A 6,371-nucleotide genomic window follows, 5' to 3' on the forward strand; every position below is an offset into this window, starting at 1 on the left:
AATAATATCTACTCCATGGGGCTACGTGAAATTGAATATGACAACATATCATGTACTTTTTGTCCAGCGCTTGGCGCATATCCAGTGCTCAAAAAGCCTTTGCTGTTATCAGTAGGTAAATTGGGAATGGATTACTATCTGGGATGCTGTGCTAAGGCAGGTGGACGATAGACTGAAATGCGGAAAACCCTGTGGCTAGTCCAGGAAGGGGTGATGATGGGAAGTGAGGCAGTGGCAGTGGAGAGACAAGGAACTGGCTGGTGTCAGAAGTCATCTCTGGTACTGAAATGCCGGGATTTGGGGACTAACTGAATTTGAGGAGTCCTGAAAAGACCACTAAGCTAGATGAGTCAAGTATGAGGAAGAACATGTCTAGGTGGTAGCTGAAGCCCAAGGCTCTAAGCAGCTCCAGGTCCAAGGCCCATTTGAGGAAAGTGCCTGAATAATTCTTGTAGTTCTACTCCCTTGGGCATTCAAGGAGCAGTGGGTTGTTTCTTGTGATGCTTGTGGCTAGGAGCCGTATCAATGCCACTTCTTGAACGGGCAGCAGCTCCACGGAGGTGGCTTCCTACCTGCTACAGAAGCAGCAAAGCCTCAGAACAGTCTTTGGGAGCTGCTTCGGAAGCCCGGTCTAGAGTTCGTGTCTTTAGCCTTCCCAGCGACTCTGATCCGGAACGAGTCCCTTCCTGCTTAGACCAGCTCAGTAGGTACTTTTACAACCGAATCTGGATCACTATGGGGGACACAGTGTGTGTTTATTTTTATGGATATATCTTGACACCCAATGTGGCGCTCAAACCCACAGCCCCGAGATCAAGAGTCGCATGCTCCACTGACTGAGCCAGCCAGGCGCCCCTATTTTTAAATTCATTCATTGGTTTGGTGCATGGGGCTGGGAAAGGGTGTGTCTGTGTTTTAAAGAACAAATGTAACCTCATTTTTGTAGCTTAAGCAGTTCAAGATTAAAGACTATTTATTAATGAAGAGTAGAACGCATATAAAGAAAAGAGTTAAAGAGAAATAAAATTAAGGTAAAGAGAAAAGAGCGAATAACTTGCGAAAGACAGTGGAGGATAGAAGTGCTGTGATAGCCAGCCTGCAAGATAGCCCCCCCGTGATCCTCGCCTCCTGGAACTCATGCTGTGAAATCCCCTCCGCTGTGTAACCAAAAGCATATTGTGGGAATGATGTCATATGACTTCTGAAGTTAGGTCATAAAAGAATTTACAGTTTCCATCTTGCTCTTAACTTACTCTGCAGGAAGGCAGTTGACATGTTGTGAAGACACTGGAATTTCTGCCAACCACCAAAACTGCTATGCCAAGCAAGTAAGCGAGCCACCTTAGAAGGAAATCCTCCAGCCTCAGGCGAGTCTACAGAAAACTGCAGCACCGCCTGACATTTTGACTGGAATCACACGAAAAACCCCAAGCCAGGATTACCCACCTAAGTCACTCCTGAATTCCTTACCCACAGAAACTGTGAGGGTAACATGTTGTTCTAACCCACTATGCTTTGGGGAAATGTGTTATGTATGTAGCAAAAAATAACTAGTACACTGGGATACAGGACAGGTAACGAGGAAGAAGCTAGCCTTGAGAGGAAGTGTACCCCTGAAATAAAGGTTGAAAATGGATGCTCTAAGAGTTCCGTCTAGGGATGGAAAAAAGAGGAAGTTAAGTTTGATGACCAGTATTTTCTCTAGAGAATAAGAGGCAAAGCTATCTGCTGAAACTAAGGATGGGAAGTAGGGACTATAAATTTGAGAATAATAAAAAGGGTGCAGTGGTCATCAGGTAAATCTGAAAAAGCCAAACAGGAATGAGTATCTGAATTAAGAAATCATACACCTGCAGTGGAGTCAGCTGCCATACCGACGTGCTTTTCTACCACTATGCTCAATAACCCAGAAGAGACAGAGTATAAGAGATGGTGAGTTTCACCTGACTGGCGAACTGGTGAAGCAGAGATAGTAAAAGAACAATGGAGTCAAGAAAACTCAGGGTGGGGGCGCCTGGGTAGCGCAGTCGTTAAAGCGTCTGCCTTCGGCTCAGGGCGTGATCCCGGCGTACCGGGATCGAGTCCCACATCGGGCTCCTCTGCTATGAGCCTGCTTCTTCCTCTCCCACTCCCCCTGCTGTGTTCCCTCTCTCGCTGGCTGTCTCTCTGTCACATAAATAAATAAAATCTTAAAAAAAAAAAAAAAGAAAAAAAAAAAGAAAACTCAGGGTGCTGATTTAGGCCACTGAAGTGACTGACCAGGAAGTCCAAGCTGGCAGACATGGAAATGAATTCAGGAGGAAACTCATAGCCTGGGAGAATGAGAGGTTGAGTGCAAATTACCATTTAGGGAAACAGGATGCGTCTAGAGGCCAAAAGCAGTAAATTAGAAATCAGAAGTCCCGAGATATGGTCACAGCCAGCACTAACAAGCCATGGATCCTCAGCAAAGATAACATTTTTGAGGCCTCTTTTTCTTCCACCCGGATTAAAGTACGTAAAATGCCAAGAACGAATAGTGGCTTGCCTACAGTAAGCACTCTGTAACTATATACTAATTGTTGCTAATGTCTTAAAATTTTATACTATTTAATACACACATATGAAGCATAATAAGATAAATACCAGGAGGGGTGCCTGGGTGGCTCAGTTGGTTAATGGACTGCTTTCAGCTCAGGTCATGATCCTGGGGTCCTGGGATCAAGCCCCGCATCTGGCTCTCTGCTCAGCAGGGAGCCTGCTTCTCCCTCTCCCTCTGCCTGCCACTCTCCCTGTTTGTGCTCTGTCAAAAAAATAAATAAAATCTTAAAAAAAAAAAAAAAACCCAGAAACCTACCACCCAACTTATTGAACAGAATATTAATACGCTGTGTTTTTTCCTTATCCCACCCCCCTGGCTTCTCCCCTGAAGATAATCAGTGTCTTGAATTTTGTGTTTATCATTTTCTTTCCTTTTTTTTTTTACTGTTATGTTCCACGTTTGTACAGGGCCCGTTTCTTCATATGTAAGATGGAGCTTTGGATTACGTGCTCTCTAAGCTCCCTTCCAGCTCCAAGGGTATATGAGATATGATGGGTGGGCATCAAAATTACTTACCTAGTGGAATCATATAATAAATGCTTATTTTTCAAGGGTTTTATAGAGCTAACGCACTGACTTTTCTGTTGAAATCTCCAATTCAATGAAAGGGTATCTCAATGGAGTTTCTAATCTCAAGATCAAGACTTTCCATCACTTTCAATTTGCACCTCTGCTAGAAAGTTCTACCCTAGAGAAAACCAACACAAGGAGCTAAATAATCTAAGCCCCGGACCCTATCCAATGAAAACCAGAAACCCAAGACTGAGGAAATAGAACTGAAACAGTTGAACTAGGAAAACATTTATTTCAATGACAAGTACTTTAATAAAAGTGAGGAGGTATGTCTGGGTTCATATGCAATTTTTCATACAACCTGGATTTATTTCCTCCATAAAAATGTGTGTGCATGTATAAAATAAAACTAAACTTGTCTTCTTCATGTTTCCTCAAAGATTCTTATGCTATTTTAGTTTTTATATAAAACAGTCTTTAAATAAGGCAAACACAAATGCAAATCTGCTGGCCATATGGTTGACCTCCAGGGTTACTGTCTGGCCTAGGATGCTATTTTTCCTAGCTATAAACAACCTGAACTTTTCTATTTGTCTCACCAGGTACCAAGTTTAGGGGTTAAGTGAGTTGGGGCAGACAGTGGGACTGCTGTGTAAAGGGCAAATGCCCCGTTCATACGCAGGCCCGCATTTATCAGACCTCGCTATGGCTGGAATAGAACGTCACCTGAGACTGTGGGCGTGGCTAACAGGTTCACGTGTCTTCAGTGGCCTCTCAAGAGGCCATGCCTGTAAAGTGGGATGTGCATGTGTTCTGAACTTTAATGGTACCAGGAAGACAGTGATCAAAAGAATGAGTGGTCACTATAGAATCCTTCTCATGGTATTTAGGTAGTTTTCCTTATGCTCCCCACGGAACTGGCACAAGACCTTAAGGGTCACCTTTCCAAGGCCAGGCCTGCTTCAATCATTTAAAATACAGCATACAAATCACCTTGATTTTTATAGCCGCCTCTTTTAAAATGGCAACAATAAGCATAATGTCATCTCCTCAGTTTCTGCCTATATCGGAGCTTAATAGGAGCTGGGCGCGGTAAAAACTAAGGGCCCCAAGAATGCCGACCTATGTGTATACATTTTGTCTGAGGTCAGGACAGCCACAAGGAGCTACCTGTCTCTACCTCCACAATGAGAGAGTGTGCAGTGAGCTATTTAAGATTCAATCCAGATGCTCTCCGTGCTGACCTCACGAACAGCTCCCAAGACAGCTCGGCATCATTTTTACCGACATGTGTTTACTCCCGGTGAGAACATTTGCACATCACAATGGCACTTCTAGAACCCCTACAGAGAAAGGCAATCTTCCAAAAACGCAAATCCTCTCCTTGGGGTAGAGTATAGAGTATGGAGGCCTCAAAGGCTCTCTAGGCTAAGCTTTTGAAACACTTCTGCATTTAACCTTTAACACTTGACTTTAACTGAAATTAAAGCAGAATATTTAGCTGCTTACTTGTTCACATTCCAAAGGGAGGGCATTCTCTGAAAAAGAGGGTCTCACAGGTAAATTCTCCCCAATTCTGATGGGACCTAGAGTCACTTCTTTATTCTAGTTTTTGGGAATCTCCAAAAATTGCCAACAAACTAAATCTCGACTAGTGAATTCTAGGCCCAATAAACATCCTAAGCAGTCTCTGAAAGATCCTGGACCAGACAAATTGGCTGCTTTAATCATTCGTGTACTCAAGATACCGCAGGACTGTTTATTTTGTGATATAATGAAATTAACACAGATAGGTATTCCCCGACAGTGAGTGCTACTCACACTCGAAAAGGTCAGATGTTTTATGATTTTGTGATTTCTATTCGATTCCCTTGTTGAGCTGTATTCAATCAGCTAATTCTTTGCAATGAGACTCACACCCCCGCTTGTTTTCTCTAAACTAGGCAGGAGTTCTGGGTTACAAGTATAGTATAAGAGTTTTGTTCTGTCATCACCCAAACAAATGAAATCAAAAGGGTTTTGTATTTTCCAGTGATAAGACTACTAAATACCTTAAGCTGGTGTGAGGTATTGACTGATAAACAACCGAATTAGTGGCACAATGGGTGTTTTTTCCCCTCCTCAATACATTATCACCCTCCCCAGAGGAAATGGTCTAGTTATTCACGCAAGATCACACAGCTAGAAGCAGAAGTACCACCGTACGAGGCCATCCTGAACCTGTTTTTAGGGACTGCAACTAAATAAACAGCTCTGCTTCTAGTAGGAGAGAATCTTGTTTTGTGTAAATATCATGAAAGAAGACATTCCACAAGAGCCCACTCCCCCTTATCTGTTACTCACAAAAAATGCTAGATAGATCATTTTTGAAATTATCAGTATGCTTCATCCAAATCCTTATCTATACCAGATCCCCAATCCCTCTCCCTGCCAGAGAGATTTAGAACCAAACCAAACCTGAACCAACCAACCAACCAAAACACAAAAAAATGCACAGATAATCCAAACAAACAAACAAACAAACAAACAAACAAACAAACAAACAAAAAACTGGTCTGGGGAGATGATGAAGTTTCCTTGTAAGGGCCAACGAAATGCTAGGCTAGCCAGAGCCTTGGGTGTTTCAGAAATCTAACTTATTATATACACATTCCAGGAGAGTCAGCAGGGCCATCGCACATTTAAGCTTTGAAGCTTAATCAAATTTGACACATAGGTGGAAAGCCTGTCTCTTCTCCACACATACATTGTTCCTCTCCTCCATTCCAATCTTCACTCCTAATAATCTACACCTGGTTTGACAGCTAGTACAATTTCTATCTGGAATATGGCAGAGTTGAAACAAAAGAAACCTACTCTAGGTTGGAAATAGTCAGGGAGCAAGGTGTTCTAAAGATTCTAAACAAGAATGGGGTGTTTTGCTATCTAACTGCTCTCAACGTCTTGAAGACTCTGGATAAGGAGATATACTGATCAAAAAAGGACCATTCCTATAAATTTTAAAAAGAATCTGATCTATGTGTGTCAGAGAACAGAAATACACAGTTACTTTTTCCGACCCGTTTCTGGCCTGCTTTAGCTGGATCCTTTAAGATACCTTCAAATAATTACGTTTCATTAATGTGAAATGGGATGTGATTTCGATCTTGGGGCTGCAGGTACTTAACCAAACTATCAAGCTATCTATGTTGATGCTTTATTTGAATTTGAGGGTTCTTTCTTGCATCAAATGAATGAAGACTCAGAGCAGGGAGGAAAAAAAAAAGGTACTTGTCAG

Source organism: Ursus maritimus, unplaced genomic scaffold, assembly GCF_017311325.1.
Source record: "Ursus maritimus isolate PB19 unplaced genomic scaffold, ASM1731132v1 scaffold_26, whole genome shotgun sequence".
Taxonomy (NCBI): Eukaryota; Metazoa; Chordata; class Mammalia; order Carnivora; family Ursidae; genus Ursus; species Ursus maritimus.